Here is a 14,154-nt window from a genome sequence, read left to right on the forward strand (position 1 = left end):
ATTTAGACGTCAAAGGATCCAGCACAAATCAACTGATTACTGGACTACTGATTCAGGATCAGATTCTAGCCATGGAGAGGAAGTGACCAGGTATGGTCCGTTGATGGACATTTCTACTAGTCCTGTAATTGAGGGGAACAACAACCCTTTAGGAGGAGCATCAGAAGGGGTCGTCAAAGGCAGAAGAGGCAACTACGCAGGAGTCAAGCGAAAGCAGGTCTCTTGGAGACAGTAAGAGACTGTTCTTCTAATAATGAAATGTCTATATCTGGCTTAAATGTACCTGTTTCTACCAATGTAACAACTGTGATTAATCTGTCCGATCTTATTTTGACTCCAGATTGTCTTTCTCTGCTTTCAAAAGGTTTCAATTATTGTATAAATTCTGAATTTGATTATACTAAATTCGAAATAGATCTTTATAAATCAATACGTAAGATGAATTTGCATCGGGTTTTTTCTGGTAATGTTTCTGCAAAAGTGCCTCCTATTGGGGAAAGGAAGGTTACTGTGGGTACTCTTGGCTTTAGCTTAAATGATAATTTTTCTGCTGAAGATAGAAAAATGTTACATATTTTAATGGATGTCCCTATTGAAGAGGTGGATTGTGAACCACAATCGTACAATATTGAAAAGTTTCAGGGTGGGAAACCATCCACCTTCAACCCTCCTTTACCTGCCGGTTCACAATTGGATTTATTTCAAAAAGAGGTTTTACGTGATGTAAAATGCCTCATTTATCCTTTAGCCACTCCCAATCTATCAGTAGAGGAAAGAAAGGCATTGAAATGGTTAAGTTCTAACAAAAATGTTATTTTGAAACCGGCAGATAAAGGAGGGAATATAGTATTACTGTCAAAAGAATATTATATTCAGGAGGCTCATCGTCAGCTAGATGATAATTCGGTCTATGAAATCCTTAAACAGGAGCCAACTTCATTATACCTAAGGTTATTGAGATCATTATTGAGAAAAGGGGTTGAGGGTGGTTTCTTTTCTGAAAAATTCGGAGAGAAATTAATTATATCATTCCCCAATAGACCATATTGGTATTTCATCCCAAAGGTACATAAATCAATGGAATCCCCCCCGGGCCGCCCTATTATAGCGGGAATTGGATCAGTTACTGAGCCACTTTCACGCTATTTGGATTGGGTAATGCGCCCATTATTAAAGAATATTCCTTCCTATTTACAGGATACACAAGATTTCTTGTCAATAATTACGGATTTTGGTTGGCAAAAAGGATTCAAATTGGCTAGTATTGACGTCGAAAGCCTATACACCCGTATCCCTCAGGATGCCGGTGTACAGGCTGTTAGACGTCAATTGCAGTATACTAATAGTGATCATGCGTTTATTGACTTCATATGTGAGGCATTACAGTATGTGTTGAGTCACAATTCATTTCAATTTGATGACATCTGGTATCGACAAAAGTCGGGAACGGCTATGGGTACCCCCGTAGCTCCGACTTTTGCGAACTTATTTTTAGCGGATTTTGAAGAACAAATGATATACAATCTTTCTAATCCCTATGCCAAATACCTACAGTTATACCTGCGTTATATAGACGACATTTTTGTAGTGTGGTCTGGTACACAGCAAGAGTTCCTAGATTTTGTAAAATACCTAAATGCAAATTCATCCAATATGAGTTTTACACATAAATTCGGTAATCAAGAAATTGAGTTTTTGGATGTATATGTTACAATAGAGGGGGGAGCAATTCAGACTAAAGGTTACCGAAAACCAACAGCTACCAATACATTATTGCGGTATGATAGCTATCACCCTAGACATATAACTAAATCTTTACCTTATGCTCAATTTTTACGTCTAAGACGAATCAATAGCAGTGACTTGACATTTTATGAACAGGCAGATGAGATGAGTCAAAAATTGGAAGCTAGAGGTTATCCAGTAAAATTGGTAAAAGAAGCTCTAAATAGAGCTAGTGAGATCAAACAGACATCGTTATTCCATCATAAAAAACAGAGTCGAAAAAATCCTATTAAAAAAGATCAGAGATTTGTTCTATCCTTCGGTTATAGCCCAATGAGTGAGGTTATCAGAACAAGTATTCGAAAAAATTGGCACCTAATTGAGAATGATCCATTACTTATGGAAGTCGCAATTAGGAAACCAATCGTATCCTTTCGTAGATGTAAAAATTTAAAAGACATTTTAGTCAGGGGACGTTTTTCCCAAAAAGAGAAGTGCAAAGAGAACTGGTTGACAGCTAATAGTCCAAAGGGTAACCATAGATGTGGACAATGCAATTATTGCAATTCCATAATACGTACAAGGAACCTTAATTTAGGGGGCATTACGTTTGAAATTAATGGATTAATAACCTGTAGGACCCAATACGTTGTATATGCAGTGATCTGTGACTGTGGTAGATTTTATATAGGTAAAACTATACGACCCATGTATGTAAGATTTTGTGAACATATAAGATCATTAAACACATGTGAGGGATGCCCTAGGCTGATACAACATATGCAGGAGAAACATGAAAATAACGCTCGATGTATGCGATTTGTGGGTATAGTTCACATTCAGCCATTGGCTTTAGGAGGAGACAGACACAAATCTCTGTTGCAGAGAGAGGCAGAGATTATTTCTCTGACAGGTGCACTAGGACCGCTCGGTCTCAATGATCGTAATGATCTAAGTTCGTTTTTAACATGAACCTTATTTGTTTTTAGATGATTTGATACTGAAATATTTATATTTCAAGATTAGAATGTATCAGTTGCATGAACCACCATAATATACTGTGCATTTCCCTGTCTTTTTTAATTTTTTGTTATGTAACAATGTGTACTCATTTGTAAATAAAAGGGCAGGTGAAGGAAGTGACGCCAGGGCCTTGAGAAAGCGTGTACCAGCACGTGAAACGGCCGTAGGCAATTCCACATCCTGACCAAAGATCTTTTTTGTAATAAAGAAATTGTTTGCCAGCTTCGGTGAGTGCCTCGATCATTCCTCTACATATATATTCAGCTTATCGTGCTACTCTTTCGATGAGCAACTCCGTGGCAATTTACCTGCAATTATCCAACAGTAAGCAAGCCATATTTCAACTCCCATTCCGATTAGGCGGTTTTGGCAGTGCCAGCCTCTTTCCTTCTTCCCATTGGTAATCCTTTTTATGATCTCCATTTACTGTGCATGGGTGGTAGTTCGCAAAATGTCAATGGTAATTGTAAGTTCTTTGAGCAAATATGTCAAGAATGTGGCAGCCACCATCCCGACACTGAATTCTAGTTGTTTGCCCCCGCAGTTGAAAGTTGAAAATAAATCATATGTCATGTACCTCCACAGTAAAATTCTGATGATCAAGTGCTACATATTTTTTTATTTTAATTGTATTGTGATTATATGGGCAATGTAATAATCTGGCATCTGTTTTGTCCAATGATTGCCATTCTTGTCAACTAATTTTGAAACTTTTTACTCCCAGGCTGCCATAGATTAGACACTACATGGGCTTCAATGTCACATAGAAGGAGCCACATAGAGAGAAGAAGGGGGGAAAAGGGACAAAAGAGCAGGGAAAATTTGTAGGAACTTTAGGTGACTGAATGATTATGCTATAAAAATGGCTGGTATAATACTCTCTGGACTTACCTTTAACCCCTTAAGGACGCCGCCTAGTTTGGGCCTTAAGGCTCAGAGCCCATTTTTCAAATCTAACATATTTCACTTTATGTGGTAATAACGTCGGAATGCTTAAACCTATCCAAGCGATTCTGAGAATGTTTTCTCGTGACACATTGGGCTTCATGTTCGTGGTAAAATTTGGTCAATATATTCAGTGTTTATTGGTGAAAAATTGCAAAATTGAGAGAAAATGTAGAAAAAATAGCATTTTTCAGAATTTAAATGCATCTGCTTGTAAAACAGACGGTTATACCACCCAAAATAGTTACTAGTTCACATTTCCCATATGCCTACTTTAGATTGGCATTGTTTTTTGAACATTCTTTTATTTTTCTTGGATGTTACAAGGCTTAGAACATAAACAGCAATTTCTCATATTTTTAAGAAAATTTCAAAAGCCTTTTTTTAAGGTACCTGTTCAGTTCTGAAGTGGTTTTGAGGGGCCTATGTATTAGAAACCCTGATAAAACACCCCATTTTAAAAACTAGACCCATCAAAGTATTCAAAACAGCATTTAGAAAGTTTTTTAACCCTTCAGGCATTTCACAGGAATTAAAGCAAAGTGGAGGTGAAATTTGTAAATTTTATTTTTCTTGCTGAATTTCAATTTAATTCAATTTTTTTTCTGTAACACAGAAGGTTTTACCAGAGAAACACTACTAAATATGTATTGTCCAGATTCTGCAGTTTTTAGAAATGTCCCACATGTGGCTCTACTGCGCTCGTGGAATAAAACACAAGCCCTAGAAGCAAGGAAGCACCTAGTGCATTTTGAGGCCTCTTTTTTATTAGAATATATTTTAGGCAGCATGCCAGGTTTGAAGAGGTGTTGAGGTGCCAAAACAGTAGGAATCCCCCAATAGTGACCCCATTTTGGAAACTACACCCCTCAAGGAATTCATTTATGGTTGTTGTTACCATTTTGACCGCACAGTTTTTTCACAGTACCTATTTGAATTGGGCTGTGAAATGAAAAAAATGTAATTTTTTCCAATAAGATGTCATTTTTTATCAAAATTTCTTATTTTCACAGGGAACAAAATACCCAGTTTTGTTGCCCAATTTCTCCTGAGTGCAGCAATACCCCACTTGTGGCGATAAACTGCCGTTTGAGCCCATGGGAGGCCTCAGAAGGGAAGGAGCGCTGTGTGTTCTTTGGAGTGCAGATTTTGCTGGTTTGGTTTTCGGGTGCCATGTCGCATTTGCAGAGCCCCAGAGGTATCAAAGCAATGGAAACCCACCAGAAGTGACCCCATTTTGGAAACTACACCCCTCAAGGAATTCATTTATGGGTGTTGTGACCGTTTTGACCCCATAGTTTTTTCACAGAACTTATTTGAATTGGGCTGGGAATTAAAACAAAATTAATTTTTTCCAATAATATGTAGTTTTGGCTGAACATTTCTTATTTTCACAAGAAAAAAAATACCCCATTCTGTTGCGCAATTTGTTCTGAGTGCCGCAGTACCCCATTTGTGATGATAAACTGTGGTTTAGGCCCATGGGAGGGCTCAGAAGGAAAGGACCACCATTTGGCCTACTGGGGATTTTCTGGTGCGAAGTCATGTATGCAGAAGCCCCTGAGGTACCAGTACAGTTGAAACCCACAAGAAGTGACCCCGTTTTAAAAACTACACCCTTAAGGCATTCATCTAGAGGAGTAGTGAGCATTTTGACCGGACACATACACCCCATAAACTGTAATGTGGGTTCTCCTGGGTACGGCAATACCCTACATGTGGCTGTTATCAGCTGCCTGGGCACACAGCAGGGCCCAGAGGGGAAAGACTAGGGGGAACAAGCTGTGCGGAGTACATCAGGGTAAGTAAAATTGGGGTAAATTATAAACCAAGGGATGTAAGATAAATTTTAAAACACTCTTTCATACAGAGCTCTGGTTTTTCGGGACACGTGTCACATTGATATATTGTGTCCTCCCTTATACCCCTCTTATAGCAGACTTTGCACCTCTTTTGACTTTTTCCCTTCTTGCCAGTTTGGGGAACTTCTCCTGGAAAGTGTTGCCCTGGTACGATGAGCGTGGCCTCGCTTCCAGAAGTACTGGGTGCCCCCCGCCTTCTTGGTCCCTAAAGATTAGGTTCTTGATAATCACCTCTTGAAATTCCAGGAAAGTTCCCCTCTGGTCTGCACATCGACATAGCACATACACATTGTACAAAGCCATCGGTATGATGTGCACGGGCAGCTTCTTATACCACACCCCATGGCGCTGTAGGGCTTCAGGATTTGATCTGACAAGTCCACCCCTCCCATGTACCTATTTTAGTCCAGGATGCAGTCTGGTTTCTGTATTGGTACCTCGTACTGGTATATGGGTACTGGTGCGGCCATGTATTGTTGTCAATACAAGGACATCTCTCTTTTCCTTGTACTTGACACACAATATGTTGCTGCTAGAATGTGCCCTGCTCTCACCCCTTCTTGTTTGCCCAAGCAGAGTCTTAGGGAGGCCTCTCAGATTTCTTCTAGCAGTGCCGCATGCCGCAGTACTTCTGGAAGCGAGGCAGTTGAAGAGTGGGACGCTCGTATAAAAATTATCCAGGTAGAGTTGGTAACCCTGGTTCAGCAGTGGGTGCACCAAATACCACACAATTTTTGCATTAACTCCCAGTAAGGGGGGGCATTCTGGGGGCTGAATACTGCTGTCCTTCCCTTCATACATCCTAAACCTGTAGGTATACCCTGATGCACTCTCGCACAGCTTATACATCTTTACGCCATACCTTGCCCTCTTACCCGGCAGGTACTCGTGGAATTGAACCCTCCCTTTAAAATGTACCAAGGACTCATCGATAGAAATACACTTCTCGGGGGTGTATGCTTGGGAAAACCGGGCACTGAAATGGTCTAATAGGGGTCTCTGTTTATACAAACGGTCAAAACTGGGGTCATCTCGGGGTGGGCACGGCTCATTATCAGTATAATGTAAGAAGCAAAGTATTGCCTATTTTTTTTTATTTTTTTAGGTTACAGTTCAGTTCTGCAGTTGCTTTGAGGGGCCCATATATTAGAAACCCCTATCAAACACCCCATTTTAGAAACTAGACCCCTCAAAGTATTCACAACAGCATTTAGAAAGTTTATGAACCCTTTAGGTGTTTCACAGAAATTTAGAGCAAAGTAGAGGTGAAATTTACATATTTTTTTTGTCATTAAATCCTCTTTATACCATTTTTTTTATAACACAAAAGGTTTTATCAGAGAAACGCAACTTAATACGTATTGCCCAGATTCTGCAGTTTTGAGAAATATCCCACATGTGGCCCTAGTGCGGTAATGGACTGAAGCACCGGCCTCCGAAGCAAAGGAGGACCTAGAGGATTTTGAGGCCTCTTTTTCATTAGGCACCATGTCCGGTTTGAAGAGGTCTTGTGGTGCCAAAACAGTGGAAACCCCCCAATAGTGACCCCATTTTGGAAACTAGACCCCTTGAGGAATCCATTGTAGTTTTCTTGGGGTGCATGCGGCTTTTTGATCAGTTTTTATTCTATTTTTAAGTGGCGCGGTGACTAAAAAACAGCAATTCTACTATTGTTTTTTTATTCGATTTTTTTACAGCGTTCACCGTGCGCTATAAATGACATATTCACTTTATTCTGCGGGGCGATACGATTATGGCGATACCAGATGTTTATAGTTTTTTTTATGTCTTATGGCGTTTGCACAATAAAATACGTTTTGTAAAAAATCATTCACTTTTTGCGTTACCTTATTCTAAGAGCCATAACTGTTTTATTGTTCCATCAATAAAGCCGTGCGAGCACTTTTTTTTTTGCGTAACGAACTGTAGTTTCGATCAGGACCATTTTTAGGTACATGCGACTTTTTAATCTCTTTTTATTCCATTTTTTGGGAGGTGAAGTGACCAAACAATTGTGATTCTGGTACGGTTTATTATTATTTTCTTTTACGGCGTTCACCACGCGGGATAAATAACGAAATCATTTTGTAGTTCAGGCCGTTACGGACGCGGCGATACCAATTATGTATAGTTTATTTGTTTGTTTATATATTTTTATTAATAATAAAGGACTGATAAGTGAAAAGGGGGATTTTTACTTTTATTACTTTTAAATCTTTTATTTTCTTATTTTTACACATCTTTTTTTAATTTTATTTTTACTTTATTACTTTGTCCCATTAGGAGACTTGAGGGCAGGAGGCCCTGATCGCTATTCTAATACACTGCACTAGATGCATAGTGCAGTGTATCAGAGCTGTCAGCTACTCACTGACAGCAAGCATAGTGGGTCCTGACTTTGTCAGGACCCACTAGGCTTCCGTCTATGGCATAGCCGGACGCCATTGTTTGGTGTCCGGTTGCCATAGTCACCATCGCCGGCCGCTATCGTGTATCAGGCCGGCGATGGCAGCTTAACCCCTAAAAAGCCGCGATCGCTATTGAACACGGCTTTTCAGGGGTTAATCAGCGGGAACACAGCGATCGGTCCCTGTTGTAGGAGCTGTGACAGCTGCTGTACAAGACAGCAGCTGTCACAGCTCCTGTATGTGTCGGGAGGGCGGCCGAAATGGCCGTTACTCCCGAGACGTACTATTAGGTCATGGAGCGCGAACACTATGGTTACCATGACCTAATAGTACGTCCAGGAGCAGGAAGGGGTTAAAGGAACAATCTTGGCAAAACTGATACACTGTATTCTACTTAGTGCAGGCCCTGAGGGGCAGTGCAAGACACAGGGATAAAGTACATGTCACGGAGCGGGGTGTGGACCCACTGGGCCGTACCGCGTAGCGGGATGGCAGCTGGCCAAACAGGTAAAGTACAGAGTACAATAGTTCAGTGAGGAAACCTGATTCAACGTAGACAGTAGCGAGGCAGATACGTCCTGGACCAGGCGGTGGGAAGACGTCAGGTGAGGTGTAGCAAATCAAGCGTAGACTGTAGCACAGCAGGTTTAGGCAATCCCTACTTATTTGGGTCCTTTAACAATAAGCAGATAAAAAAAAGTGTGCTGGGACCTCAGCGATCAGCTGTAATCTGTGGGTAAACCTGGCAGTAAGTGCTCAATTTTCCTGCAGCGCCACCACAGGGAAAATGATGTATTACAAAGTGGCTGTTCAAACCAATACATTGTTTAAGGGCCTGTTCATATTAGCGTTACCCTTCCGTTCATGGGTTCCGTTAGAACCCTATGGTTTCCGTTTGCCTTTCCGTTCATGGGTTCCTCAAGAAGGAAAGGTCTAATGGACGCCATGAACGGAAGGGTGACGCTGATGTGAACAGGCTCTAATGCAGAATGGGCAAGTCCTCTAGTGAGCGAGAGAGACACTCTCTGTTAACAGGGAGATGTGCAGCCAAGATCAATTGTCCCCATACATTAATGATTATTGATCGATGATGCAGCACGTCGATCGGTGCTCTTTTTTCCGGCCCTAAGTTAGGGTGCCTGTTTTCACTGATCATTGGCCCATATAAAAGAGCCTCTAGAGTCTCCAAGACCCTTCATTCCTTTATTCCTTTAACCCCTGCTAAGATGCCTGAATAGATATAGAGCTAGACATATGCAAGATATGTACAATATTAAATAGCCTAATATACACGGCTTCATGAAATATCGATGAGGGTAATCCTTTTTATGATCTCCATTTACTGTGCATGGGTGGTAGTTCGCAAAATGTCAATGGTAATTGTAAGTTCTTTGAGCAAATATGTCAAGAATGTGGCAGCCACCATCCCGACACTGAATTCTAGTTGTTTGCCCCCGCAGTTGAAAGTTGAAAATAAATCATATGTCATGTACCTCCACAGTAAAATTCTGATGATCAAGTGCTACATATTTTTTTATTTTAATTGTATTGTGATTATATGGGCAATGTAATAATCTGGCATCTGTTTTGTCCAATGATTGCCATTCTTGTCAACTAATTTTGAAACTTTTTACTCCCAGGCTGCCATAGATTAGACACTACATGGGCTTCAATGTCACATAGAAGGAGCCACATAGAGAGAAGAAGGGGGGAAAAGGGACAAAAGAGCAGGGAAAATTTGTAGGAACTTTAGGTGACTGAATGATTATGCTATAAAAATGGCTGGTATAATACTCTCTGGACTTACCTTTAACCCCTTAAGGACGCCGCCTAGTTTGGGCCTTAAGGCTCAGAGCCCATTTTTCAAATCTAACATATTTCACTTTATGTGGTAATAACGTCGGAATGCTTAAACCTATCCAAGCGATTCTGAGAATGTTTTCTCGTGACACATTGGGCTTCATGTTCGTGGTAAAATTTGGTCGATATATTCAGTGTTTATTGGTGAAAAATTGCAAAATTGAGAGAAAATGTAGAAAAAATAGCATTTTTCAGAATTTAAATGCATCTGCTTGTAAAACAGACGGTTATACCACCCAAAATAGTTACTAGTTCACATTTCCCATATGCCTACTTTAGATTGGCATTGTTTTTTGAACATTCTTTTATTTTTCTTGGATGTTACAAGGCTTAGAACATAAACAGCAATTTCTCATATTTTTAAGAAAATTTCAAAAGCCTTTTTTTAAGGTACCTGTTCAGTTCTGAAGTGGTTTTGAGGGGCCTATGTATTAGAAACCCTGATAAAACACCCCATTTTAAAAACTAGACCCCTCAAAGTATTCAAAACAGCATTTAGAAAGTTTTTTAACCCTTCAGGCATTTCACAGGAATTAAAGCAAAGTGGAGGTGAAATTTGTAAATTTCATTTTTCTTGCTGAATTTCAATTTAATTCAATTTTTTTTCTGTAACACAGAAGGTTTTACCAGAGAAACACTACTAAATATGTATTGTCCAGATTCTGCAGTTTTTAGAAATGTCCCACATGTGGCTCTACTGCGCTCGTGGAATAAAACACAAGCCCTAGAAGCAAGGAAGCACCTAGTGCATTTTGAGGCCTCTTTTTTATTAGAATATATTTTAGGCAGCATGCCAGGTTTGAAGAGGTGTTGAGGTGCCAAAACAGTAGGAATCCCCCAATAGTGACCCCATTTTGGAAACTACACCCCTCAAGGAATTCATTTATGGTTGTTGTTACCATTTTGACCGCACAGTTTTTTCACAGCACCTATTTGAATTGGGCTGTGAAATGAAAAAAATTTAATTTTTTCCAATAAGATGTCATTTTTTATCAAAATTTCTTATTTTCACAGGGAACAAAATACCCAGTTTTGTTGCCCAATTTCTCCTGAGTGCAGCAATACCCCACTTGTGGCGATAAACTGCCGTTTGAGCCCATGGGAGGCCTCAGAAGGGAAGGAGCGCTGTGTGTTCTTTGGAGTGCAGATTTTGCTGGTTTGGTTTTCGGGTGCCATGTCGCATTTGCAGAGCCCCAGAGGTATCAAAGCAATGGAAACCCACCAGAAGTGACCCCATTTTGGAAACTACACCCCTCAAGGAATTCATTTATGGGTGTTGTGACCGTTTTGACCCCATAGTTTTTTCACAGAACTTATTTGAATTGGGCTGGGAATTAAAACAAAATTAATTTTTTCCAATAATATGTAGTTTTGGCTGAACATTTCTTATTTTCACAAGAAAAAAAATACCCCATTCTGTTGCGCAATTTGTTCTGAGTGCCGCAGTACCCCATTTGTGATGATAAACTGTGGTTTAGGCCCATGGGAGGGCTCAGAAGGAAAGGACCACCATTTGGCCTACTGGGGATTTTCTGGTGCGAAGTCATGTATGCAGAAGCCCCTGAGGTACCAGTACAGTTGAAACCCACAAGAAGTGACCCCGTTTTAAAAACTACACCCTTAAGGCATTCATCTAGAGGAGTAGTGAGCATTTTGACCGGACACATACACCCCATAAACTGTAATGTGGGTTCTCCTGGGTACGGCAATACCCTACATGTGGCTGTTATCAGCTGCCTGGGCACACAGCAGGGCCCAGAGGGGAAAGACTAGGGGGAATAAGCTGTGCGGAGTACATCAGGGTAAGTAAAATTGGGGTAAATTATAAACCAAGGGATGTAAGATAAATTTTAAAACACTCTTTCATACAGAGCTCTGGTTTTTCGGGACACGTGTCACATTGATATATTGTGTCCTCCCTTATACCCCTCTTATAGCAGACTTTGCACCTCTTTTGACTTTTTCCCTTCTTGCCAGTTTGGGGAACTTCTCCTGGAAAGTGTTGCCCTGGTACGATGAGTGTGGCCTCGCTTCCAGAAGTACTGGGTGCCCCCCGCCTTCTTGGTCCCTAAAGATTAGGTTCTTGATAATCACCTCTTGAAATTCCAGGAAAGTTCCCCTCTGGTCTGCACATCGACATAGCACATACACATTGTACAAAGCCATCGGTATGATGTGCACGGGCAGCTTCTTATACCACACCCCATGGCGCTGTAGGGCTTCAGGATTTGATCTGACAAGTCCACCCCTCCCATGTACCTATTGTAGTCCAGGATGCAGTCTGGTTTCTGTATTGGTACCTCGTACTGGTATATGGGTACTGGTGCGGCCATGTATTGTTGTCAATACAAGGACATCTCTCTTTTCCTTGTACTTGACACACAATATGTTGCTGCTAGAATGTGCCCTGCTCTCACCCCTTCTTGTTTGCCCAAGCAGAGTCTTAGGGAGGCCTCTCAGATTTCTTCTAGCAGTGCCGCATGCCGCAGTACTTCTGGAAGCGAGGCAGTTGAAGAGTGGGACGCTCGTATAAAAATTATCCAGGTAGAGTTGGTAACCCTGGTTCAGCAGTGGGTGCACCAAATATCACACAATTTTTGCATTAACTCCCAGTAAGGGGGGGCATTCTGGGGGCTGAATACTGCTGTCCTTCCCTTCATATATCCTAAACCTGTAGGTATACCCTGATGCACTCTCGCACAGCTTATACATCTTTACGCCATACCTTGCCCTCTTACCCGGCAGGTACTCGTGGAATTGAACCCTCCCTTTAAAATGTACCAAGGACTCATCGATAGAAATACACTTCTCGGGGGTGTATGCTTGGGAAAACCGGGCACTGAAATGGTCTAATAGGGGTCTCTGTTTATACAAACGGTCAAAACTGGGGTCATCTCGGGGTGGGCACGGCTCATTATCAGTATAATGTAAGAAGCAAAGTATTGCCTATTTTTTTTTATTTTTTTAGGTTACAGTTCAGTTCTGCAGTTGCTTTGAGGGGCCCATATATTAGAAACCCCTATCAAACACCCCATTTTAGAAACTAGACCCCTCAAAGTATTCACAACAGCATTTAGAAAGTTTATGAACCCTTTAGGTGTTTCACAGAAATTTAGAGCAAAGTAGAGGTGAAATTTACATATTTTTTTTGTCATTAAATCCTCTTTATACCATTTTTTTTATAACACAAAAGGTTTTATCAGAGAAACGCAACTTAATACGTATTGCCCAGATTCTGCAGTTTTGAGAAATATCCCACATGTGGCCCTAGTGCGGTAATGGACTGAAGCACCGGCCTCCGAAGCAAAGGAGGACCTAGAGGATTTTGAGGCCTCTTTTTCATTAGGCACCATGTCCGGTTTGAAGAGGTCTTGTGGTGCCAAAACAGTGGAAACCCCCCAATAGTGACCCCATTTTGGAAACTAGACCCCTTGAGGAATCCATTGTAGTTTTCTTGGGGTGCATGCGGCTTTTTGATCAGTTTTTATTCTATTTTTAAGTGGCGCGGTGACTAAAAAACAGCAATTCTACTATTGTTTTTTTATTTGATTTTTTTACAGCGTTCACCGTGCGCTATAAATGACATATTCACTTTATTCTGCGGGGCGATACGATTATGGCGATACCAGATGTTTATAGTTTTTTTTATGTCTTATGGCGTTTGCACAATAAAATACGTTTTGTAAAAAATCATTCACTTTTTGCGTTACCTTATTCTAAGAGCCATAACTGTTTTATTGTTCCATCAATAAAGCCGTGCGAGCACTTTTTTTTTGCGTAAAGAACTGTAGTTTCGATCAGGACCATTTTTAGGTACATGCGACTTTTTAATCTCTTTTTATTCCATTTTTTGGGAGGTGAAGTGACCAAACAATTGTGATTCTGGTACGGTTTATTATTATTTTCTTTTACGGCGTTCACCACGCGGGATAAATAACGAAATCATTTTGTAGTTCAGGCCGTTACGGACGCGGCGATACCAATTATGTATAGTTTATTTGTTTGTTTATATATTTTTATTAATAATAAAGGACTGATAAGTGAAAAGGGGGATTTTTACTTTTATTACTTTTAAATCTTTTATTTTCTTATTTTTACACATCTTTTTTTAATTTTATTTTTACTTTATTACTTTGTCCCATTAGGAGACTTGAGGGCAGGAGGCCCTGATCGCTATTCTAATACACTGCACTAGATGCATAGTGCAGTGTATCAGAGCTGTCAGCTACTCACTGACAGCAAGCATAGTGGGTCCTGACTTCGTCAGGACCCACTAGGCTTCCGTCTATGGCATAGCCGGACGCCATTGTTTGGTGTCCGGTTGCCATAGT

Source organism: Rhinoderma darwinii, chromosome 3, assembly GCF_050947455.1.
Source record: "Rhinoderma darwinii isolate aRhiDar2 chromosome 3, aRhiDar2.hap1, whole genome shotgun sequence".
NCBI classification, from domain to species: domain Eukaryota; kingdom Metazoa; phylum Chordata; class Amphibia; order Anura; family Rhinodermatidae; genus Rhinoderma; species Rhinoderma darwinii.